Source organism: Lissotriton helveticus, chromosome 10 (assembly GCF_964261635.1).
Source record: "Lissotriton helveticus chromosome 10, aLisHel1.1, whole genome shotgun sequence".
Classification (NCBI taxonomy): domain Eukaryota; kingdom Metazoa; phylum Chordata; class Amphibia; order Caudata; family Salamandridae; genus Lissotriton; species Lissotriton helveticus.
Genome location: NC_136071.1, coordinates 1,032,046,815 through 1,032,073,422, shown reverse-complemented (window position 1 = coordinate 1,032,073,422; position 26,608 = coordinate 1,032,046,815). Strand labels below are relative to the sequence as shown.

The following is a 26,608-nucleotide window of genomic DNA, read 5'->3' as shown; positions in this document are numbered from 1 at the left end:
TAAATAATGAAATGAGCATCGAAAAAGAAGCTGTCGAATGCCACCCAAAAAATATTGCCAGAAAGAGATTTCCAAAGTTCAGTATGAATTAGCTCTTGAATATTCGTTTTAAATTTATTAGAGGCTTGCAGTTATGATTCTTCAAGAATTCAATTTTCCATTTTTCTAAAGCGCAAACATTTTTTTTCCTCAAATACAGTTTCGATAAAATATTTTTTCCTAAATCCCGAACTCCACATTTCCAGGAACGGCACGCATAATGTTACCAAATATCAGTGCTTCAAACAATTGCCCCAAAGAAAAATCTGCGACATTCTTTAACTCTTGTTTTTCCAAAATCTCCAATTTGATTTCTAGTAAATACAAGATGAAATTTCAAAGATCTTCATCTAGTTTTATGGCTTGCAAGAACAGATTCTGCTTCACATGCCCATCCATCCGCATACCAGGAATGAACAACATATCTGAGGGTTAGTAAGCAAATATATGAAATCCCTTACATTTATCCAGAGTGGCCTCAAGAAGTCAAGCATGGCAGCTATTTACAATAAAGGATTACCATTAAACCACCTAGAAGCCAGTGATGTACCGATTAACAGGGACACACTCAAGCATACATCTAATACACAGGAACAAATACACATGCACAAGTCAGTATACTTTCACAAATATGAATACACAAAACCTTTGCCTCTACGCTTTCCACTTGCCTGGAAACTGGCAGTGGCTGGTGTTGGCTTGGCAGGGCATCTCAGCTGCAGCCTGTAAGTCTCTCTCCTGAGGCCTGAATTCTACCACTTAGTAAGGCAGAGGAAAGAACGATGACAAGCTTGGGGTTGTTGTGCATCGAGAAACGGGTAAACAGAGAAAAGGACTGTCCCAGCCAGCAACACTAACAAGTTCACCATCTCACCCATGCGGTCTCCTTCCTCCACACATGGCCTGGGACCTGTGATCAGCCAACGAGAGGAGGATTCAATGTCTATGCTGTAGCCATAAGAAGTTTCTTCCCGCTCTGCACTGCACATTGGTAACGGTAGTGTACGTCTTTCCTCTGGATGTATGACGTTACAACGCACACTTTTACAACGCATACCTTTACAACGCATTTTTTACACCGCAACATCCATTACAACGCACACCATTACAACGCATACCATTACAACAAATTCTTACAAACTACCTTTACAACGCATTCCACTACAACGCATACTACATTTACAACGCATACCATTACAACGCATTACATTACATTGCATATAAGGTAAGTGTTGGATAGTGTAGGGGTTAAAATTACTTTTCTAACTCCAGAGGGTGCAACAGTAGGGAAAGTGTTGGATAGTGTAGGGGTTAAAATTACTATTCTAACTCCAGGGGGTGCAACAGTAGGGTAAGTGTTGGATGGTAAGTTTTGCGTTGTAATGGTATGCGTTGTAATGACTGCGTTGTAATGGTATGCGTTGTAGTAGTGTGCGTTGTAGTGTCATGCGTTGTAATGACTGCGTTGTAAATGCATGCGTTGTAATAGATTTTGCGTTGTAAAAGTTTCGTTGTAATGGTAGTGCGTTGTAAAAGTTGCATTGTAAAGGTTGTATACCCTTTCCTCTAAGCTATCACACAGAGATACTGATGCACATATACAAACACACAGAGTGTGTGTGTGTGTGTGTGAGAGAGTTACTGTCAGTCTTACAGTGGCTCCCTTCAAACATTTTGCCTTACTTCACCTGTTTTGCTCAATTAATTGTTTCTGGCCTTAGGACACTGCACCCATTACCACTGATAACCAATGCTAAAGTGAGTGTGCTCTCTCCTTCAAACTTGGTGAAACTTGCTAACCCCTCCCACCCCCAATTGGCACATTGATTTTTCTTGTAAGTAAAGGTATTCGGAGCCTGTAAATGAAATGCTTCTAGTGGGCCTGCAGTACTGATATGGCCACCTACTTAAGTAGCCTTTTAAACATATCTCAGGCCTGCCATTACATCCTATGTGTGCAGTTTTTAACTGCCATTCAAACATAAACCTTTTGCCAGGCCTCAGCCTTCATTTTTAATACATACGTTGCCAATGGGCAGGCCCTAACAGCCCATTGGCAGGGTGCATTGTATTTGAAAAGATGGACATGTGCTTTTAAGTTTTACATGTCCGGGTAAGGAAAAACTCTCAAATGTTTTTTGCACTTTGGAAGGACTATGTCTCCCATAGGGAGGAATGAAGAGCTTGGTCTCCAATGAATTGCAATAACAACCCTCTTTAATACTCAAGTCAGATTTTAAGTCCCAATTCTGAAAGGGTACTTTTTGAAAGTTGGTATTTTTATGTCCTAACCTTTTGGTGCCTGCAGTCTGCTCCTGGGTCACATGACTAGATGCAGTTGGTGGTTGGCCTTTGTGTATTCCACCTAGGCAGTATCACAAAGCAGGATTTGTGTTGACAGGATGGGCCATCTCTGACTTGATAGAGGTGGAGATATTACCTACCACACTTACACTTCAAAGGCACTAGTTCAGCTCCACACAAAATAGCTCACACTTGCCTACTGCACCTCCAGACATACTGGGACCAGGGCAGGAACGAAGGAAATTCCAGACAGCTCTTCATGGGGAAACACTAGAAACACTAGAAGCTTCTCCCACTTCAAAGGTGCCAACAGGTATAAATATTGAACCCTTAGACCTAATTACTTGGATCACTTCTGGACCTGTGGAAGACTCAGTAGAATGACAGCTCTGCTGCCCTGCTACAAGAGGGACTGGTCCGCTGCCCTGCTGTCTGAGGAGGAATAACTGATTCTAAACTTGAGCCCAGGACCACAAGAGCGTATCCAAGTGCTAGTTAGCTGGGCTTCTGTTCTGAGCTACAGGGGCATAACAAGCTCCTCTGCATCGACGCAACCCGGATCACGTAAACATAGGATCGCACATCATAGCTCCTGTTTGGTGTTCTTGCAAGCACCGACCAGTGCAATGCATTCTGATGCCAACAAGGGGCCCAGCTCAACGCATCTTAATGCACTTCTATGCCGGACTGTATTGCAGCTTCTGATCTGTGGCTTTGCAAGTACTGACCAAACGCAATGCATCGCTACGGCGATAACCAGCCCGCCTTGAAGCATCTTGGTTCAACACGGACACATCTCGAGATAAGCCCTAGCAGCATAGGTGGCTTCATTTACCTTGATGCAGTGTATCTAAGGACGGAAACCACATCTCAAGATCATGTTGACGGCTCCCTCAACTTTGACTAAGAACAATTCATCTCAACACCAGACCTCACATCACAGCTCATGTCAATGGCTATTCAACACCAGTGTCACACATGCTATCACAAGGACTATGCAATACGACATACAAGGTACTACTAACACCAAACTGAACTAAGTCCTGTATCCGGACTGTGCTCAATCCCAGTCAGGCTGACCATGTGACTTTCACCCGGTCTTGCATGACCAGATAGCAATGAGTAGTGCTTTCTGCTTTTAGGTGTTATACATACCATAAATCTTTGAAAATTATGCATCTCTGTTACTACTGATTGGATTATTGTTGTCTTTGTGCCAAATAATGTATTACATTTTACTCTATTTTCTTAAATGGGAATGGAATATTTTTTGTGTTGTTATAACTTTATTACTGTTTGTGTGCTGCATAAATGCTTTACACATTGCCTCTAAGTTAAGCCTTACTGCTTTTGTGCCAAGCTTTGAGAGGATTAAACACAGGCTAATTTAGTGAGTTTTGTCGTTTACTCTGAAAGGGATTGTGGCTTAGCTTGAGTAGGGTTCCATCCCCCTCAAGCAACAAAACAATTTCTCACAGTTATTAAGCTTTACTGCTCCTAATGTAAACTCCAAATTGGGAGTTAAGCAGCTTAATCTGCTAACCTACTCAACTTCTCTTACTTCATCTTTGGCTGGTGGGACTTTGTCCAGATACTACTGTGTTAAACCAAACAGGAGCTTGAACTATAGCCCATGGTGACCTTGTCCACCTCAAAGCAAACAATTGGATTACAAGCACCATCCTTGTGCACATGAATACTGCCATTAAACAAGAATGGCAACAGCAGGATATACACAGACTGTTAGAAGCTCTATCATGAAATTATGAAGGGCCAGTCAACCAGAAACAGGATAACTTACACTGCCTGGAAGATAGATGCTGGATTTCAGTACTTGATTTAAAACGTGAATACTGTCAATACCTATGGAAGTTGCATTTAGCTAACCATGAACTTATTCAAGCTCAGGCTGATGCCAAAAGTGGATAGGTACTTACAAGATCAAGATCATAGCTTGCCAGGGGGCAAATACCTAACTCCATCATACCACAAAAGAGAACAAGTAATTTTAGTTTTTTTCAGAGCTGCCAAAATACAGGGAAAAGCAACGTCATAGGAGCTCAAAACGTTCTTGAGTAAGAAACGTCAGACAGAGGTGAAAATATAAACACCTACAGAAAGTCGCAATTCAGAGGTTCAGATAATGCTTCCTAGAGCACTGACAAAATGTATGGAAAATTGCTTACCAGAACCCCGGAGGGGAGTTATAAATTCAAGCAATACAAAGATGGCAGGCAAAGAGCTAGGAGATCTCCTGTACCGTTTAGTGTTCCTTCCAAAATGTGAAGGAAGTTGGAGAAAGACCCTACAATGAGAATTGAGCAGAGAGAAGGGCAACAAGCAACTCCAAGTAGTAAGGCCCTGTACCCCCACAACTCGATCTGACCTGTAAATGTAACTAGTCAGAATAACCCTTTTTCGATGACATGTTCAGGTAAAATTTTGTAACCTTGGAACATACTCCAAACATTTTTGAAGGAGGCTTGTTGTCCATTGTGCGACGAGTACTCAACCTGAAATCTCAAACTACCATCATACTTCTAGCTGCCCACAACCTATGGTATGGCTGCCATAGACAGCAGTGTATAATGGGTTGATACCATCTACAAAAGCGGAAATGTGAGGATGGAGAACCATAGATACAGAGGTACACATCAAAGCCACAGAGCTGAGAGGCCATGAAAGGGGGAAACAATGATAACAATTCGACAGAAGGTGATGGGAATGAACCAAGGACCAGGGAATAAGTCAAAAACGATCAGATGAGATTTAAAACATCCATTCAAAAAGATACTAAAGATAGCCCGAATGCATTAAAGAAGAAGGAAGAAGAAAAAGAACAAGAAAAAGATGAATAATAATTAAAATGATAATAACGAGAATGATGATAATAATAATAATAATAATAATAATAAATAATAATAATAATAATAATAATAAAATTATTAATACACTGCGGTGTAGCTGCAACCTCATTATGCGAGAAACCCATCGACAAAGTGAGCAGGCACCACACCAATACAAAACACCTTCAGCAAGGAGACTTTAAAACTAAAATAAATGCATCAATGGAAATGAAAATTCTGATTTATTCCAAAATGATTCATAAGATTTGTGAATGTAAACAGCCATGTGCTGTAAGACTGGAATGATCAGTAGATTTTGATAAAAGCCAAAAAAGACACCAAAGCAAATGTTTGGCTGCTTTAGCATCGATTGACAGAACTGATAGCCAGAGCTGTAGCTGCAAGAATCAGGGGCGTCAGGAACACTCCGCTTTAGAAGCTACAGCAGGGTGGGGTTCTTTATGTGCCTCTTCCGTCTGCAGCTCGGCAGACACAAGCTCATTATTAACAATGGAATACAGCATCAATAGAAGAACAAGTGGGAGCAAAGGAAACCAGCACAGGGTCAACAGAATGTGGAAAGAAAGAAGGAATATTGGAAGGAAGGGTGAAAAGAGTAGGTGGACGCTTCTGTCTGTGGTTGAATGAAGGAAGGAAGGCATAGGTAAGGGATGAGTAAGTGAAAGGATAGGTGGATGGAAAGGAAAGGATGGCAAAGTAAAGGAATGGATGGATAGGTGGAGGAACAGGTAAAAGGATGGCAGTAAAGGGATAGGTGGGTGAAAAGATGAGTGACTAGATGATAGTGTGTGGATGATGGATGGATGATGGATGGATGGAAGAGTGGATGGATGGCAGAGGATGGATGGATAGCAGAGTTAACGAATGGATGGATGGATGACAGAGGAATAGGTGGATGGCAAATGAATGGCTGGATGAATGGCAGAGTGATTAGATGGCAACTAGTATGAATGGATAATTGTATAGCAGCGTGAATAGATGAATAAATGAATGGTAGAGTGCATGGATGGATTTCAGAATGGCTGGATGGACAGTGGATGGATGGCAGAATGCATTGATGCATGGCTGGTTGGACAGCAGAGTAGATGAATGGACGGTTGGATAGCAGACTAAGTGCGAAACTAGCAAAAATAGAGAGATTAGAAAAGAAATTGATTAGATCTCGCCTTCATGGTCATGTTTTGACTAAATACTTGGAATCCAATATAATACCCAAAGGCCTTCAAGTCAGAAACGAGAGAGCCATCTTTGTAGACGTCCCCAAATTTAGAGAGGGTTTCAGCTACGTAGCAAACAACTGTTCAAAGCACTGGATGGTGCTTGGAATCGAAACGGCAATTGAATACGTGAGGAAACTCACACAGGAGATTGCAGAGCTAAAAAGTGAGATATTGGAGGACTCTGCCAAGGAGGCATTAGAACGTGCAGAGAAAACACTATCCGAGTTCAATACCATCACACTGGGTAGGAAATTGGATAAATTGAGTAAAGACTTGAAAAACTACGATAAAAAGGTCACATACCCCTATCTCGCGGACGACTATTACGAGCAAGACAGCCAAGGGTTTTTTACAAACCGTGGAAGACAAGGCCCCAGAAGATTCAATACCTTCTCAGACTCTTCTGTAGGAAGTAGTTCAGACTCGGAACCAGATAGACCCTCCACGAGTACCTCAGAATACCAGGGACCCCAGCATTTTTTAGGAGACAGCCACCCCAGAGCTCAGCAGAGGGGGTGAGAGACAAAAGAACTGGGAGAGGCCAAGGAGATGGGGGAGGGCAAGAGCCACACAGGGAACCTCTAGAGTCCGGTTTTACCAACCAGAGAGGCATGGGGAGATCTCCACAAGGAGGCAGACATACAGGTGGTAGACCCTCAATTGCACCACAACACTCACCAGAGGCTAACAGACACCACAGGCATTCCCCATGTTCAAATTAGACCCCACCCTATGAATGCTTCGGGGTATGATGGACTATTAGGCATTACCAACCCGAGAATATCACAATACACAGAATAGATGAGAGCAACCAAACGGATACCACTGCACTTCAACCAGACGAGGCCCAAGAGCAGAACTTTGGTAACATTAATGAAGATATGATGGCTATGCCGGATAATTGCACAACTGAAAATATCATTGCACTACCACAAAGGGTGGGTATGTCAAGTCTGGATCCGATCATTAACCTATCGGATTATAGCATGACACAAGCAGAGATGGGCATACTGACAAAAGGGTTGTCTTTTGTACCTACAGCAATACCAGATTCATTGCAAATGAAACTAGAACTACAACAGTTATTTCGTAAAATGATGTTACAATATTTCTTTACGAAAAATACATTTACACCTAAGAAGGCTGCAACCGAGTTTAGACCGCCATCCAGATTTACACAAGCCACATTCATGATGAGCGACAGGATTCTGGCATTTGAAAAGATTGTCCTAGAGGAGATAATGCAGCTGATGGAGGAGAAAAGATACATCAGATATAACACCAGCAAAGAGGAAAAAACAGCACTGAACAAACTTGCGAAGAATGATGCAATTGTAATCAAGGCGGCCGATAAGGGTGGAGCAATAGTGGTCCAGAACACTGAGGACTACGTTACCGATATTGAACAACAGCTACAGGTAGAGGAAAGCTACTGCAGGATTCCTCAGGACCCTACTCCAGAAATCAAAGGACTGATAGAAGTAACAAAACAGGAGGGAATGGAATGTGGCTTTCTGAGCCGGCATGAACAGGATTTTCTAAACCAACAGGAACCAAGAATCCCAACAATATATACTTTACCCAAGGTGCATAAAAGACTGGAGAAACCTCCCGGGAGACCAATAGTCTCAGGATATGGATCAATCTTGGAGCCATTGAACAAATGTATTGACCACTTCCTTCAGCCCTGGGTCCCCATGACAAAATCCTATGTCAGGGACAGCATGCATATAATCCAACTGCTGGAGGGACAACCCTTTGACTACGAAAGCCAAATTTTAGTCACACTTGATTTTTCTTCCTTATATACATCCATCCCACAGGATAATGCAGTGGAAGTGATTAGAACCACGTTGGACAAAAGACCCAGGCCACACTGAATCCCAACCAGTTTTGTGATCTCATTGTTAGAGATAGCAATGAAAAAAAACTATTTTGTTTTCAAGAGACAGTTTTATCTACAATGCAAAGGAGTGGCTATGGGGGCCACTTATGCCCCAAGTCTAGCAAACATATTTATGGATAAATATGAAGAAGAGCACTTGTATGACACAGCAAACCTGTACCTAGACAAGATCGATCTCTGGAAAAGATACATCGACGATGTCATAATGATATGGTCAGGTAGAGAAAACAACCCTATGGAGTTTCTAACTTGTATCAATAGCAGGAGTGAAGACATTCAATTCACTATGAACCACAGCAGGGAGGCAATTGATTTTCTAGACCTCACTTTCAAGACGGACGATGGCCTGCTTTATTGCGATCTCTATCGCAAGCCCATGGAACGCAACACGCTATTGATGTTTGGGTCTCATCACCCCAGGAACTTAAGAGACAACTTACTATACGGACAATACCAGAGGATAAGAAGGAACTGCTCTCAGAGGAAAGACTTCTTTAAAGAATCTGACAATCTGACGACACGATTAAAGGCCCGTGGTTACCCTTCAGGACTTCTGAAGCGAGCAAAGAAACGGGCATGGTACCAACCAAGAGACCAACTGCTGGAAGTGAAAGAAAAACCAAAGGAAACTGGATATATGGTATGTGTCACCACATTCAATACAAAGAGCAATGAAGTGAAGAGGATCATTTGCAAATATTGGAACCTCGTGGCAAGGGAACTACAGACGGAGCAACAACCGATGTTTGCCTTCAAAAGGGGAAGAAATGTGAAGGATGCAGTGGTTAACGCATTTTTGGAACCTCAACGACCAGCAGACATCAGGAGCTGCTTTGGCCTACCGCCACTATCAGGACATCATAGGTGTGGCAGTTGCAAGGCCTGTGACTACTGCCAGGAGGGAACAAGTTTCTCATATAACTCAAGAACTTACAAACTCAGGAACTTCACTAACTGTAATAGCTCACATGTGATTTACGCAATCACATGCCCATGTGCAAAGGCTTACATTGGTCAAACAACTCAAAAGGTTAATACACGTATTCTGCAAAATATAAGCCACATTAGGTGCAGAACCATAGGTGCTCCTTTAGTAGAACACTATGTCACACACAATCACAAACCTAAGGACATGAAATGGAGGGTCATTGAGAAGATAATCCCTAGCATTAGGGGGGGGGGGGGGGGTCAGTCACGAGGTCCCTTAACTTCAAGGAGTGTAAATGGATACATTGTCTTAATTCTGTACAAGAGGGCCTCAATGAGAAAGAGGAGACAGCCAAACAGATGGGTGAACTCTAACATACACATGGCCATAACAGTGATTTACTAGGAGACTAGAGACTCACAAATATTACGCATAACATCCTTCCATGCATTGCCCATGAACTCCCAACAGACACAGGGCCACGAATGAAGTACTCCAATCTTGTTAATTATATGACTGTAACCAACAAGCCCCGCATTTGCACTACCATCAGAAAACGGCATATGGTCATACAGTAAACTAGGGTAATATTACAAACTTTGGTTTCTGCCCATATCATATACAAACATAGAATTGCATATATATAAATATATGTTTGGTTTGGGCCATACGTACGTGAGAATACTAGCATGATTGTTTAAACTACCCTAGGGGCACCAGAATACTAGCCCTACAAAGTTATGAATTATTAATGCTTCCTGCAGTTACCATTATGCACGAATACAAACCGTTTAATGTCATAATGACCTTGTCAGCGGTGCATGCCATGGTTTACTTGAAAAATGTTCTACGATTTTAAATTTCATTATTGCGTGCAGGAATGCAATATCACCAGTTACATGAGCACCCTATGTCACCAGGAAACTATTTGAAATTGTTCCAATGCTTGATGGTTTTTTAAAATATTGTTCTATTATTGCAACAAATGTAAAGTTGACATGTATGAGAATACCGGTACGAACATTAAAATTACCCTAGGGGCATCGGAATACTAGCCTACAAGGTTTTGATTCATTACTGGTTTTGGCAGTCACCATTATGCACGTATACAAACCGTTTAATGTGATAATAACCTTTTTAAAGGAACATGCCATGATTTACCAGAGAATGCTCGACGATTTTACAGTTATTATTGCTGCGTGCAAGAATGCAATATCACGAGTTGTATGAGCACCCCAGGTCACCGGGAAACTGTTTGAGAAATGTTGAAATACTTGATGTTTTCAAAATATTGTCTCTATGTTACACAAATGTAAAGTCACCATTTTTTCAATTGCACCGCCCATGACCGCCAATACTACTTTCAAGCGTTGGCCCTTTACACAATAGAAGTGGCCTTGGTCCAGACCTGCCAAACATATATGATTGCTGACGCATGCTGGACTTAAACCCCGTCACGCATTCTGTCAGTGCCGATCGAGCGTGTTGGCATTTGGTTGCTAGGCAACACGCCTCGCACGGACGACGTCCTCGCGGCTGGCGGACCAGAATATACTGGTTTCGCTAGCAGCGGTTTACAGAAACCAGTCTGTTTGTATGCAGTCTGTCAACGAGAAGAGTCCATCCGTGACAGCGCATTTTTAGGTCGAGCCTGTCCCATTCCGCAGGAATGGATAGGATCGAATTATAGAGTTGCATCAGGAAAGCTAAACCAGCTGGCGTTTTCCTCAAGTGCATGTGATCGTCAACGCACATCCGCCTGCTGGTTTAGCTTTCCTGATGCAACTCTAGGGATCTGCTCCGCCCCCTACTGCACGCGCTTTCCATCTGCCTGCCTCGAGCGCGTCCACTTTAAAGCATCTGTTGCTCGGCCTCAGTTCTCCACTTCTCCTCCCCCCTCCTCCCCTCTAATTACATCCCTGTTCACGACCGCAAGGCCGTGCTTCAAAGGGATCCGCAGTCCCGCCCCTAAAAGCTTCTTTCCTGACTCCACTCTCTTCCCCTCCTCTTTACTTTCCTGGTTTTCTTTCCGTTCTCTGTTCGTATCCCCCCCCTCACCCCCTCCTCTCTCTTTCTCTCTCTCTCTCTCTCTTTCTTTCTTCCTCAAAGGTGCAGCATTTAAAGCAGGCTCACCTTCCAACATATCACGGAAATCGCCTACAGGAACTACCATTTGGCATACCATTACTCATCGTAGAACTTCCCCAGCTATTACCCTTCGAGAAAGAGATTTTTGTGAGTCATCTGAATCATGATTAAAAAACTGCGAGTGTACTTCTTCACACACTTTGTAACAATCCACAGTATACTTTCACAATGTCAGAGTAGCACAACAATTACACCTTGCTGTACTGTTGCCCACAACTGGAGAAATACTTCCTTCTGCATATGCACACAATCTAAGTGATGCTTAAGGACTTTTCATTGCTAGTCGCTATACCGCACTTCATTCACTATTAGCTTTCATCCATTTGTCACAGAAAAACCAGTAGGTTCACTGGGTGTTAATTCCTCTAATACACGTTTTTTCCTTGACAAATTCGGTCTGCCACAAGGTACACTCTTTGCATAGGGAATTTACTTCTACTTGTCTTCAAGGTACTTTGGTAGAAGACTGCAATTGGTCTAGCCTGGCCCCGATCTGGAACTGATTAGCCTTAAAATTTAGCAGTGGTTAAAACGGAAGAAAAAATTCCAAAGACCACTGACAAAAAGCATCCCAAAATAGCAGAACGCTGAAACTTACACGAAAGTGTCACTTCTTTTACCTAAACAATAAAAGTGAGTTAGCAGATGAAAAACTCTACTGCTTTTTAAACAAAGGCAGGCATCGTCGCAATTTCTCTTATTAATAAGTTAATTGAAAGATAAACGTAGGAATGCAAAACCTTTTTTATTGTCACAACTGTACAACACTAACACTGCACGCGCATCTCCCTCCCCACATCAAAGGCATCAGCTTTCCTCCCACAGGCTTCCCCCGCTCGGCCGGCCTCTGCAAAGTTCTCCTCCCCTAATTAATCGCTTCACGTTTCACGGCCGCAGGCCATGACTCGACAGTCCTTCCTTGCTTTAACTCCCTCCCCCTCCCTCACCAAAGAGCACGTATTTGTATTCTTTATTAGGGCTCGTCCTTTCGACTGCACTTACACAGAAGTACAAGCACTTCACTGCAGGGCGGCTGCACACACATAACAGTACAATTACTTCGCAGTAGGACTTCTGCGCTTATAGTGAACAGTACAAGCACTTCGCAGCAGGGCTGCTGCACTTACACTCAACAGTACACGCACTTCCCAGCAGGACTGCAACACCTTTTTACTGAACAGGAAAAGCGCTTCACAGTAGAGCTGCTGCACTTATACTGAAGAGCCTTCCAAGTGGGTCGTGGACCACTGCATGTCACTTAAGTTGCAGTAAACCGTAATTACATACTTGCAGAGGATGAAGACACAGCCTTCCACAGCTAGCCCATCTGTACCCTCCACACACACAGAGGAAGAGAAAACTGGCACCGCAGCTTGTGTGGATGTCTGGGGGTTGGAAGTGTTTGACACTGGTAGTTCCCCGAGACATCACCACATCAAAGGCAGCCCAGCCTCCTTCCCCCAGCATGCGCTTGTCCTCAGGCCGGCATCTCTCCTCCCCTAATTATTCACTGCAGGGCCTGCGTCTCGTCACCCTTCCTCCCAGTCCCCAAAAGCATGCTTATCCAGTGGCTGCATACTTTACAGACGACATTTGTACGTTTGGCTGGCTTCTCTTTTTTTTTGGGTTGTTTGTATTGGTATTGCACCAGGCATACGACGATAGTTGTGTGTCAAGTAGGTGGTTCCTTTGTCTTTTTGGGTCTCGTGACCTTAAATGCACGCAAGGAGCAGGTACAGCACAGACAGCAGCAGTGCAAGCTTCCCTCACACATAGAACAGGTACAGCACAGGCAGCAGCAGTGCAAGCTTCCCTCACACACAGAGCAGGTACAGCACAGGCAGCAGCAGTGCAAGCTTCCCTCACACACAGAGCAGGTACAGCACAGGCATCAGCACTGCAAGCTTCCCTCACACACGGACAGGTACATCTCAGGCAGCAGCAGTGCAAGCTTCCATCACACATGGAGCAGGTACAGCACAGGCAGCAGCACTGCAAGCTTCCCTCACACACGGACAGGTACATCTCAGGCAGCAGCAGTGCAAGCTTCCATCACACATGGAACAGGTACAGCACAGGGAGGAGCAGTGCAAGCTTCCTCTCACACACAGAGCAGGTACGGCACAGGCAGCAGCAGTGCAAGCTTCCCTCACACACGGAGCAGGTACAGCACAGGCAGCAGCAGTGCAAGCTTCCCTCACACACAGAGCAGGTACAACACAGGCAGCAGCAGTGCAAGCTTCCAACAAACATAGAACAGGTACAACACAGGCAGCAGCAGTGCAAGCTTACCTCACACATAGAACAGATACAGCACAGGCAGCAGCAGTGCAAGCTTCCCTCACACACAGAGCAGGTACAGCACAGGCAGCAGCAGTGCAAGCTGTGCAAGCTTCCCTCACACACAGAGCAGGTACAGCACAGGCATCAGCAGTGCAAGCTTCCCTCACACACAGAGCAGGCACAGCACAGGCAGCAGCAGTGCAAGCTTTCCTCACACACGGAACAGGTACAGCACAGGCAGCAGCAGTGCAAGCTTCCCTCACACACAGAGCAGGTACAACACAGGCAGCAGCAGTGCAAGCTTCCCTCACACATATAACAGGTACAGCACAGGCAGCAGCAGTGCAAGCTTCCCTCACACACAGAGCAGGTACAGCACAGGCAGCAGCAGTGCAAGCTTCCCTCACACACAGAGCAGGTACAGCACAGGCATCAGCAGTGCAAGCTTCCCTCACACACAGAGCAGGCACAGCACAGGCAGCAGCAGTGCAAGCTTCCCTCACAAACAGAGCAGGCACAGCACAGGCAGCAGCAGTGCAAGCTTCTCTCACACGGAGCAGGTACAGCACCAGCAGCAGTGCAAGCTTCCCTCACACACGGAACAGGTACAGCACAGGCAGGAGCAGTGCAAGCTTCCCTCACACACGCAGCAGGTACAGCACAGGCAGCAGCAGTGCAAGCTTCCCTCGCTCATAGAACAGGTACAGCACAGGCAGCATCAGTGCAAGCTTCCCTCACACACAGAACAGGTACAGCACAGGCAGCAGCAGTGCAAACTTCCCTCACACACGGAACAGGTACAGCACATGCAGCAGCAGTGCAAGCTTCCCTCACACACGGAGCAGGTACAGCACAGGCAGCAGCAGTGCAAGCTTCCCTCACACATAAAACATGTAAAGCTCAGACAGAGGTTCTACTTGTTTCTTCTCTCTCACACTCACATGCACAGATATAGCACAGGCAGCATCAGTGCAAGCATCCCTTGCATAACCGGTGCAGCACAGGCAGCAGCAGGGTGCGCGCGCACACACACACACACACTCCCCCCACCCCAACACCATCCCCTGCATAGAGAACAGTTACAACACAGGCAGCAGCTGTGCAAGCTTCCCTCACGTCCAATATTCCAGCACTGACAGCAGCACTGCTTGTGTCTCTCACACACCAGGATACAGCACAAACCGTAGCAGACAAGCTTCCATTAGTCTCAGTACAGGAAGAGCCTCCTTCATATTAATAATTATAATCATTATTAATGCAATTATTTTTAAATGAACATTCGTATAGCGTTAACAAACACTACCAAAACAAAATCTCTTGGTGCTATTAAGTCAACAAGGACTACAAGTAGAAAGGGCGTGTTTTATGCACCGCTTGCAGGTTGTCAAAACACAAATTAAAGGCATTGTCATTTAGAATGCCAGTAGCTCTCAAAATCTCGCAAATACGAGACCTATTGCATTGCAAATGCTTGTTGAAATAACTTCGTAACGAAAGGTGAGGGTTCTCTGAAGCAAGCCCAGGTTAAATTTCCTTGTTTGGCATAGAAGAGTAATCCATTTAGCTTCTATGAATATGGAATATTCCGTTTTTAAGGGGAACTTTAAACCTTCACGCGCGTTGGCGCGATTATAGACACTTTACTAAACATTTACCAAGAATGCATTTAGCCACATAGAAACTTCACCATGGGCATATTAATAATTGAAATGCTTTCGGCATGGTACTAGCTATGGTTTTCAGGTACAAATACAGGCACCCTTAGAGTAATTACCAACAAGGTTTTATCAATTCCAGGAGACAATTATCTGATGACGCAGTAAGAGTTATGAGGGCAATTACTCTAGCTAAACAAGCACTACATGGGCCCCTAACACATATTGATTGTTAGGTGAGCTATTGTGATCGAATATGGCGCCACCAACTACATAGAATGTTAGCACGAGTTAGGCTAATTCCAGAATGGGTGGACTGCATTTATTGATCCCCCATTTTTTTCCTTTACCATGCAGAGGAGACACTCTTGAAGAAATTGAACGAGCTATCTATCCTTGGACTAGGATAAGTGGAGCCTAACTCAGGCTTTGGGCTACACTACCAGTTTAAATGGGTCAATAATTTAATATGTCCTTATGTGTGTGTGTGTATATATATATATATATATATATATATATATATATATATATATATATATATATATATATATATATATATATATATATATATATATATATATATATATATATATATATATATATATATATATATATATATATATATATATACACATACATACACATTCTCCTTGGAATCCGCCGGTCCCCGTTGGAACTGAAAGCAATGTTCCTACCAGATTCAGCACAAGTCAAGTCTGGGTGTGACCCCTCTGGGTCCCCAGAGGTGAGTCCTGAATCACCAAACTAATAATCCCTTTTGACCTAGATAAAATGCAAATCCATACCTGATGCCTTTTTAATTAACTCAACAGGCGACATCACCCTTCCCGCACCTCCCCGTCCTGATAAAGACCCGCTCTGACCTGAGAATCGGGCTGTACTTGGGTCAAAACGTCGACAAACTCCTGGACTAACAGAGAGTATTCCATAGAACCCGCCAAATATTGTGGCACAGAGGAATAACTCCAATTGAATATTACTTTGGCCGACATTCTTCTACCCCCCTCCCTTTGTTCTCTCACTTGTATATAAGTCACTTATCACAATTGCACGATAGATCACTGCACTCAATATCACAATCACCTTGTTCTGATGCGCCGTTTTGTAAATAAATACTGAATTTGTAAATTATATATTGAAACGGGGTACATATGAATGCAAGTTAAATTCATAAAATAATTTGTTTATACCCCAACCTTCGTTTTTGTCTTGGATTGGCCTTGGGTCTATATGTAGAGCATCGCAACTTGAAATCATTGAGTGAATTTCATTCTGTACGCTTGAATCACTCGTTTTTACCCGACAGAACTATTGTTTATATGAAAAAAGCTTTTCCCAGGTTCTGAGGGATACTGGGTTACCCCATAGTAACGTACTGGACTGTTGGGTGTATGGCAGAATGGATGGATGCAAGAATGGATAGACTGATAAATGGATAGACGGCTGGATGGTTGGAAGAGCGGTTGGATGGATGACAAAATGGTTAGATCGATGGATGAATTGTAGAGTGGGTGAATGGTGATGGATGGTAGAGTGTCTGAATGACGATGGATGGCAGAGTGGATGAACAACGATGGACGGCAGACTGTAGGGATGGGTGGATGGCAGAGTGTCTAGAAGGATGGATGGATTGCAGGGTGGATGGATGGATTGCAGGGTGGATAGATGGCTGGCAGAGTAGATGGATGCCAAAGTATATGGATGGCAGAGTGGACAGATAGAATGTATAGTAGGTCTATGGAAAGGTGGATGGATGGCAAAAAGAGTGGAAGGATGAAATGGGGAAAAACTCAATGACAGATGAAAGAATGAATCGATGACCGAATGTAATGGTGAAATAGTGGATATCAGTAGGTGGATGGAAGGGTAAAGAATGAATTGATAGATGAAAGACACGGAAGCTGTTCTAGGGAGAGTTAGGCTCACGTCCTTTGCTTGCTTGAAGTTATCAGCACTTTAGTTCATAGTGGGGGCAATTTTTGTGTTCTGGCTACTCCCTTGACAAGAATGGTAAAAGATGTTGTTAGCCTGACAAAAATGGTATGGTCAGAAAAACCAACCGTAACATGCAAGCATGAAGACAGTAAAACACAACACATGGCAAATACTACAAAAATGTAAAAGATGGTGCAATTAAATTCTGTCAGTTGAATGAATCCAATAAGCCCAGTCATTCACGGCATATCTTCAACTGAGTTGTTTGGGGTGTTACACCTACTAATAAATATATTTGCTAGTTGGTGGTTGAGTCCAGGGTCAGATTTGAATTATTCAAAGAATATTACAATGAGCGTTTTTACAAGAAATGCTCTAGGTAGCAGAAAGTTTCATGACGCAAAGGAGGAGAAACACATTCTGATAGATAAACTGGATAGTGATACTGTGCTGGGGGAGTGCTGTTGAAAAACAATGCACACGTTAAAATATCCTACATTATGAATAATTACATGGGCCAATGCGATACTAAGAAAACATATGGAATCATGATGAACATTTAGTGAATCTTTCCTTCTTGTGCGAGGAGCTGTATTTTTAAATTAGTTTTGACAGAGGAGGGAGAGGAGATTAAGCTTTAGTCAGAGGGGAGCTAGGTCAATTAATGAGGACCAAGCAGGTTAAACAAAAATATAGTTTGAAGTTGCACAAGGATGTTTGGGTGAGGCTGGAATGTTGTGGTTTGCTGAGCGAAGATTGTGGAGTGTATGTGTGTGAAAAGGTTTTCAGCTAGATGGTTAGGTGATAGTTCATTCATCAATTTGAAGACTAAGACATTTAGTTTGTACAGAACCCTATCTATTTTTGGCAGATTGCCATACATCCTGGTGCTGATAGTGTAAGGTTGTGATGTGTCTGGGAGGTCATAAGTGTTATAGTGGCAAAATCCAATGTCTTCCCTGGTGGGCAACATTATTATCTGGGGAGACCAACTAGGAGACTGTCATAGTATTCCAGCTTGCTGATAACTAGTGCAGAGATTTGTGTTTTGACATTATGGAAAATGATAATAGGCTGAATCTTACAGACTTGTAGTAGTTGGTATTTAGCACATCTGGTATGAGGAAATACAGGAGCATGGCATGTTTGAAAAGTGCATGAATATTTCTAGCCCATAGTTTGAAATTAAGGTCCTGGGTGAAACTTTGTAGGGTGAGAGATATAGGTGCTGTTTTAAAAGGGAGGTATACAAAGTGATCCTTAGAAGAGTTCAACATAAGATTGTCAAGGGCAATCCAGTGACAGCTGTGAGATAATAGAATATTTGAGCTTGAAGGGGTTTGGGGTGGGAAAAGGGTTTGTGTGTCATCTTTATATTTGTAGAGTGTGGCATTCATCCCAAGAGACATCACAGCGCTAGGATAAGTGAGAACCTGTTTGGGGAGGATTAGTGACATGTGACATAAAGCATCGGGTCTGGAGCAATAATCAATGGACAGTTTTGGAGTCCTGAGAAAAAACACGTCTTCAGCTTCTTTCTGAATCTCACATGTTCCTCAGTGAGACGAAGCTCTAACCGGAGTTTGTTCCAGTGAGTAGCTACCAAATAGGAAGAGGAGCGACCCCCCACTCTGACATTTTTTGTGTGTAAGGTTTTGGCTAGAGCGTGGTTGCCTGACCATTGACGTTCTTTCAAGCAAACTGAAGCCGAACTATACTTGTTCTTGTTACGAACCAGTTTGGCTGCTGCATTCTGAATGACTTGTAAACGGGAAAATAAATAGTCAGTCATGCAAACAAAGTGCATTCCCATGCGTCAGCAAAATGGCAGAGAAACTGGTCAATGGGCAACTGTCACAGTTCCTTGAATCAAACAACCTTCTGCGGCAGTCACAAACTGGGTTCCGCCCGGGCCACGGCACAGATACCGCCCTTCTCGCTGTCATCGAGGAGGCAAGGTGCATCCTGGATTCAGGAGGGTCAGTGGCAGTGATCCTCCTGGACCTCAGCGCAGCCTTCGACACGGTTAACCACCGTGTCCTACTCCATCGGCTGGCCGTGGCAGGGCTCGCAGGTTCGGCGCTCACATGGATAGAATCCTTCCTTTCAGGGCGCTCGTTCCAGGTATGGGATGGCAACTCCCACTCTGCCTCCCTCCCCCTTGCGAGCGGAGTCCCCCAGGGGTCATCACTAAGCCCCACTTTATTTAACGCCTACATGGCCCCCTCGAGGATGTCGTCGCCCCCTTCGGGATTAAGATAGTGAGCTATGCGGACGACACGCAATTGGTCGTCTCACTCTCACATCTGGACAATCACCCAGACAATCTGCCGAACTGCCTCCAGCAAATTCACCACTGGATGTGCGAGTCATCGCTCAAGCTAAACGGATCAAAGACAGAAGTCATGCTTTTGGGCAAGCAATGGACCACCATCCCCTCTTCGGTCTGGCCAGACGTCTTCGGGGAAGTACCCACCCCGAAACAAGTAATTAAGACCTTAGGAGTCTGGCTGGAACCCGAGCTGTCTCTGAAAACCCAAGCAGCCAAAACAGCAGGCACCTGTTTTGGTCTCATGCGCTCCATCCGCAGGATCCTCCCACTACTTCCGCCCCTATCTAGGAAACTCTTGGTCCAAGGCCTGATCCTTGCGCGGCTAGACTACAGTAACACGGTCTATCTAGGAGCTCCTGAAGCCACTATGGCTAAACTTCAGCATACGCAAAACGCAGCTGCCCGGCTCCTTATGAATCTCCCTTCCAGAGTCTCAGCCAGACCAGCGATCAAGGCGCTCCACTGGCTTCCAATACGACAAAGGGTAGAATTCAAGGCCCTGTGCACCGCACACAAACTTCTCAACGGTCTCGGCCCTGCTATCCTGAGAGACCTGGTTACCCCCTACAAGGCCCGAGATCCCTACGCTCGAACAATGAGCGCCGGGCCAACGTCCCCAGATACAGGAAGGCACGCACCGGCGGTCGACGCTTTTCTGTAAAAGCATCCTCAGGATGGAACTCACTTCCTCGCCCCCTGAGGCAGGAACCCAGCCATCTCCTTTTCCGGAAAAAATTGAAAACGCTGCGGTTCCCAAAATAAAGTCCCCTCTCCCCTCTGGTCTCCACAAATGCTACAGCGCGGGGATGCCTCCGGGTCACCAGGCGCTCTATAAATCGCTAAATAAATAATAAATAAATAAAATAGTCCAGATTGCTGGGCAGTTGGGCCTGAGTGATAGTTATCCTCCAGTTCAAAGGATCCACTTAAAAAGTCTCCCGAGTAGTTTTAGCATGGCAATTATATTTACCACTCAGTACTCGGACTTGGTCTTGCATGTTTACCAGGAATCTCAAATATTTTACAATACGTTTAGGCATGGGAGTGGTGCCTAATAGTTCGGGCCACCATGTTGAGTCCCAGACTAGGTGTGCACTACCAAACAGCAGTATCTCAGATTTTTCAGCATTCAACTTCAAGCAGGGGTCTGACATCAGTGGTTTCTGAGAGGCAGTTGCTCAAGTTATTTTTGGTGTTCACATATTTTTCCACAAACGCAATCAACAACGGAGTATCATCAGCGTATGACCAGACATTGAAACCCCATTTCGTATACATCGTGTCCATGGGGAGGCGTAAACATTAAAAAGTGTTGGGCTAAGGGAGGCTCCCTGCGGAACACCTCACTGAATCATTTTAGGGTTGGAGTAAAAGGAGCCCATTTGTACTGTTTGGATTCTGTTCAGCAGAAAAGAGTTGAAATATTGAAGAGTTTTAGTATTAAGCCCTTTTCTATATAGAGTTCCCAGCAAGAAGTCGTGTGAAACTGTATTGAATGCCGCCGACCAGTCCAGAAGGATCAGGGTGACCGCTTAACCCTGGTCTAACCAAAGTCTGATGTTGTCTAGAACGGCTAGCAGATTAGCCTTGGTACTGTTAGAGGCCCTATAGCTTGTCTGTGAGGGGTCCAGAAGCTCATTAGTCTCAAAGTAGTCAATTAATTGTTGATTGATCAATCTCTCCAAACCTTTGGACAGGTAGGGACGTTAGGAGATTGGTCTATAGTTTTTTAGATTGGCGACATCCATGCTGGCTATTTTGCCAGAGGTGATACAATTGCATGTTACCAGGACTCTGGAAACATGGCTGTATCTACTGAATGAGAAGAAATTTGAGTGACATAAGGGCAGAGAACTGTTAAAAGACGAGAAATTATGAAATGTGGACAGGGGTCAAGCAAATATCCTGATTTAACCTTAGCATCGTGTTCTTATGAAAAAAGGACAAGATTTCCTACGTGAGAACGAGCAACAGATTGGGGTTCCAGGGCTTCCCAGTCAGTGTCTCCTAGGGTGGACTGTTTGTTAAATGTAGGGTAAATTTGGGTTATTTTGTCAGAGAAAAAGTTACTAACTTTCTCGCGTTATCTGCTGAGGGGGTCATGGTTTGAGGCATACCGACTGGTCTGCTGAGTTCCTTCACCATTTTAATTAGCTCTTTGTTTGAATTGCTATTTGCTTTTATTCTGTTTACGAGGTAGGCTTTCTTAGCATGTTTAAAGGCTGTATGATCATTCTTAAGCTCTGCTCTGTAGGATAGTTTGTCTTGATATCTTTGGTCGTTCTCCATTTACGTTCTAATGATTTACATTTTCTTTTTTGGAGTCTAAAGTTAGGCGAGTACCACTTTTTATAAGGTGATTTCCTTGTTGATTTATTACTACTTTAGGAGCACATATGTCGAGTGTAAAAGTTATTGTTGAGTTTAAAGTGTCAATCATTGTCAGGATTTAAAGTATCCCTAAGGAAGCCTGGTCTCTTAGTGGAAAGTGAGAAGCACACAGTTCAGGTGTAATAAGATTCCAGGGTACCTTTACCCCTTTCGATGGAGTACTTGAGCTAATTTTATTGGTGAGCAGAGTAAAGGAAAAGTTTATTAGAGAATGATTGGTCCAGATAAGGGGCTTAATTTCAGCGATCTTCATAGACTCGATATTGGAAGATAAAAGGTCGAGAGTACGCCCGGCAACATGGGTGGGTCCATTAACCCATTCTTTAAGCTGTAAAATCTGCATATCTTCTTTGAGTTTTTTGCCCATGGAATCATTCCTGTCTTCGTAATGGATGTTAAAATCATCTATAATCACAAAGTGATTTTGTTTCCGGCAGGTGGGAAACAGCTGAGTTCGTAGATTGGTGCTAAATTCGGGCTTTTAGTCCGGAGGTTTGTAAATAACTACACCTCCAATGTTTTTTATTCCCCACTGGAGACTTGGAATGCCAGAATTTCGTGATCACCTAGTGACGTTATTGGTTCAGGGAGACAAGTAAAACACTCTTAAAAAATTATGGCTATTCCTCCTTTCCACTTCGGTTTATCACATTTTAGTAGTTTAAAGCCAGCTAGGAAGGGCAGAGGCAATATCAGGGGAATTATTGTCATTTGACCAGGTTTCCGTGATAAAGACCTAGTCTGGTTTTTTTCCAGCTATGATGTCCCAGACCTTCCAGCATTGTTTAGGCAGAGATCTGGACTTCATGTAAATACAACTCAGTAGAAGCCCTGACAAGTTGTCTTTGTCTCGAGAGCTCTGTTCTGTCGCTGTCCAGCTTACCCACTTACACTTAAGGCAACAGAAAGGGCCCTCTGTATCTCCTGGGGCCGTCTTAATACAGGACATTGCCATGTGTGTTTGTGCCTGGTCTAGATTAAGGAGCACCTCTCTAGAGTAGCAAATATGGTGGCTAGAATCTGGCAAAGAAAGGGCAGGGTTCCAGGCCCCTGTCCCCATTCGGTCACGGATGGGCACAGATGGGCTTGCCTTTGGCGTCCCAGCATCGCGTCTGCGCTGTGACTGTGCTTTTAAACCCCCGGTCCTTGGCATCTAGACTGCCGACCCTCCCACCAATGTATTTCTGGATACTTCCAGTGGTGCCGCGCTCTGGCGACAGTCACAGCCCCCACCCTCAGAACAAATTCTGCAGTGCAGGTAGATCGAAGGCACAATACTCAAAGTTTGAAATTCAATTTCATGTAAGCACGAACGTCAGAGATAGTAGCAGTAAAATGGTTAAAAAAGGCTAAAAACGATAAGAACAATCAGGCAGCTAAAAGCAGTCTGCATCAAATTACGGCTATCCTTAGCTCTCCTGCGCTGCTGCCACGCTCTTAACCCCCCCCAGTCCTTGGCATCTAGACCGACAAGCATACCACCAAGGTATTTCCGGATATTTCTTTTGCCGCTGCGCTCTGGTTGCAGTCACAGCCCCCACCTTCAGATCAAAATGCACAGTGCATGTAAGATCAAATCGGATTTAAAAACAAATAAATTTGATTACATATGTCAGATTGAAAGGCACAATACTCAAAGTTTGAAATTCTATTTAAATTTCAAGTAAGTAGAAACATTAGAGACAATAGCAGTAAAATGGTTAATAGAAGGCAAAAAACTATAAGAACAACGAGGCAGCTAAAAGCAGTCTGCAACAGATTACAGCTATCCTAAATAAGTCATACAAGAAACAAAAGGAGGACATTATGTTACCAAAAACTGTGGATAAGAGAGGAAAGGAGATGCCAATGATTGAACCCTAATGGATGCTGACTTGTATTGGGGTTTGTAGTGAGAGCAATGAGTATAATTTGACAAGATCTGATTAGAAAGGCAAGAGCAGAAACAGTTGGGTCCTTTGTTGGTGATGCCAAGAGTGAGGAGAGTAGATAACACAGTCAAGAGAATATATAATAAACTTTAGTGATCAAAAGTTTTCAATGCAGTTGGGCTAGGAGTACGAGAATGTAGGAAAGATTATGATGGTTGGTGTAGCAACCTCCCCAGCCCAAGTACTCGTCAATGACTATGCCACACACAGAGCTTAGCATAACATGTCTTTATTCTTCTGCATGTAACCAACATTCTAAACCTGCATTCACTTCGCTGTGCTCTAATGCTTACGTCACAGTTCTATGGAGGCCATCAGGAGTCACAAAGGTTTAGTCATTACAAACTCATACAACACTAAATCTCCCTCTCAGTTAAATAAAAAATTATATTTTCTACAGAAATATACAATTAGAGCTTTTCAATCAGTCTTCGTGGAGCTTGGATCAAAAGTCCTGACCATGTCTTCAGGAGCTGGGGACAAGCAGTAGAAAGGTATACGACTGGCATTGGTGTTAGAGAAACAACAGCAGCCAGGGGTTCTTCACTTGTCCTTTCAGACACAGTCTCTACAATGACATCAGTGCCTGACAAGCGATGAGTCACCGGTCGGAAATGCAAGGAGTCTCGTGTAATGGACTTCCCAGGATGCTGGGCAGACACTATGCGTCCTTTGCTGGTTTCAATGAAATGGTTCAGTATCGAAAAGAGCATCCGACTCATTTTCTATGCTGAGAAACAAGCACTAAGTCTCTTCTAGTAAATGTGACATCTCTTGCATGTTGATGCTTGTCTACATAGGCTATCATTTTCCTCTTGTGATCGAAGTCTTTCATGCGTGTTTCTTCCTCAGAATTTGCACTTCTGCTGGCCCATTGAGGTAACTTGGTTGTCATGGCTTTTCCGAACATCAAGGTTGCAATGCTTTCACCTGTTGTCAAGTGAGGGGTTGAGCAGTAAGCTCAACGAGTGGGGTTTAAGACAGCTTTAAGGTCGACCTTCTCTAGCACAGCATGCTGGATGGCTTTCTTTAGAGTACTCATGAAATATTTGACAAGGCCATTGGCCTGTGGCCAAAGAGGTGTGCTCTTCTAATGCTTCATATTAAGATGACAGATAAAGTATCTGTATTCTCCACTGTTGAAAAGTGGGTTATTGCCAGAATTTAAGATAGTAGGAGCACGCCAAGTCATAAAGATGCAGTCTAATCACTCAAAGGCACGGTATTGAGTGATAAATGAGAGATCGTTAATCAACAGAAAACAGGAATAGTTACCAACTATCACCATCAGGTGATGTCCGTTGTCAAGAGGACTGAAGAAGCCCACTGCAATTCTTTCCCATGCATTCATTGGCGATTCCGACATGCTTAACACGTGTTGCATAGGTTTCAATGACAGGCAGTTGCATAGATGACAGACCTTTAATTCTCTTTCAACTCATTAAGATGGGGAAACCAGAGTCTGTCTCGGAGAACTCATTTGGTGGGAACAATTCCCCAATGTTTTTCATGGGCCAATTCAGTTATCTGTTGTCGCAGAATCTTAGGAATGACAATTCTCGAACCTCTCAAGATAATGCCTTCCTGAGTAACGGACAGTTCATCTTTGACATTCTTAAACTTTTGATATTCACTGTCGCTGGTAAGAGGTCAAGGGTCCTGGAACCAAAACTGATTAGTGATAATGTCTTTCAGTATAAGCATGTTGCTATCTTGACTTGTGGCAGTAACAATCTGCTCTAACGAAATATCAGCTGGGGTGCTTGATTTTACTAAGAAATTTATGTAAGCTTCAGCATTCTTAGAATGGATGCCAAGGCATTGTAGAGGCTCTTGTGAGACGTAGTCGGCAGGATTCTGATCTTTCCCTAGACAATGCACGATGGTGTATTTGTAGTTTTGCAATCGCGGACTCCAATGTTAATGCGAGGAGCCATTTTTGCTTTTGGATTTCCAACAGTAGTCAACAATGCTTGATGATCGGTGACAAGTATGAAGGGCTCCCGTACAAGAATACATACAAATGTTCAGAAGCCCGCACGACTGCAAGATTTTTCTCAGGTTGAAAATAAGCATGTAGAAACTCAAAAAAAGATATGTTCTCATGAAAGAAAATGTTGTGAAGGTAGTTGCTTAGTAGCAACTATATATTACCAGGGTCTCAATAAAGAGGGGGTTAGAGAAATACCTTATCTTTGAGGAGGAGAACCCTCGCTAACCAGAAGGTGACATGCTTCATCATGGGGCTCTCTACTCACAGCAATGCCAGAAGGTCCCAGGTGTGGGCTACAACCCTTCCTTCAAAAAAGATTTGTATGAAGAGGAGCTAAGGTGTTTACAACAAGGGAGACTGAAGAAGTTGTTGAGTGAGGGGCAGAGTGCAAATGAAGTAAGAAAATATTAAAACTGTCTTAAGGGACCTAATAACTTTATTCAGTGGTGCCCTTGTACAGGATTAAATACGAAGATACCCCAGCTCTCTATGGCAGGGTCCAGGCAAGAGAGAATTGCTCGGACTGCTCTATCGCAGAGCCTGATGTGGGGTACCCTATGGCTAAAGAGAGGTAATTTAAATCCCCCTATCAGATGAGACTGTGTATTAGTCACCCGCCTTTAATACGGGCTACAAACCTTGACGGGCAGTATAA

General features: G+C 43.8%; 1 protein-coding gene across 1 annotated transcript in view; it reads right to left on the bottom strand.

Annotated features, from left to right (window-relative positions):
- LOC144784742 (serum paraoxonase/arylesterase 2-like) overlaps window positions 1-26,608 on the bottom strand; it is a 499,971-nt gene that overhangs the window by 253,806 nt on the left and 219,557 nt on the right. The window lies entirely within an intron of this gene.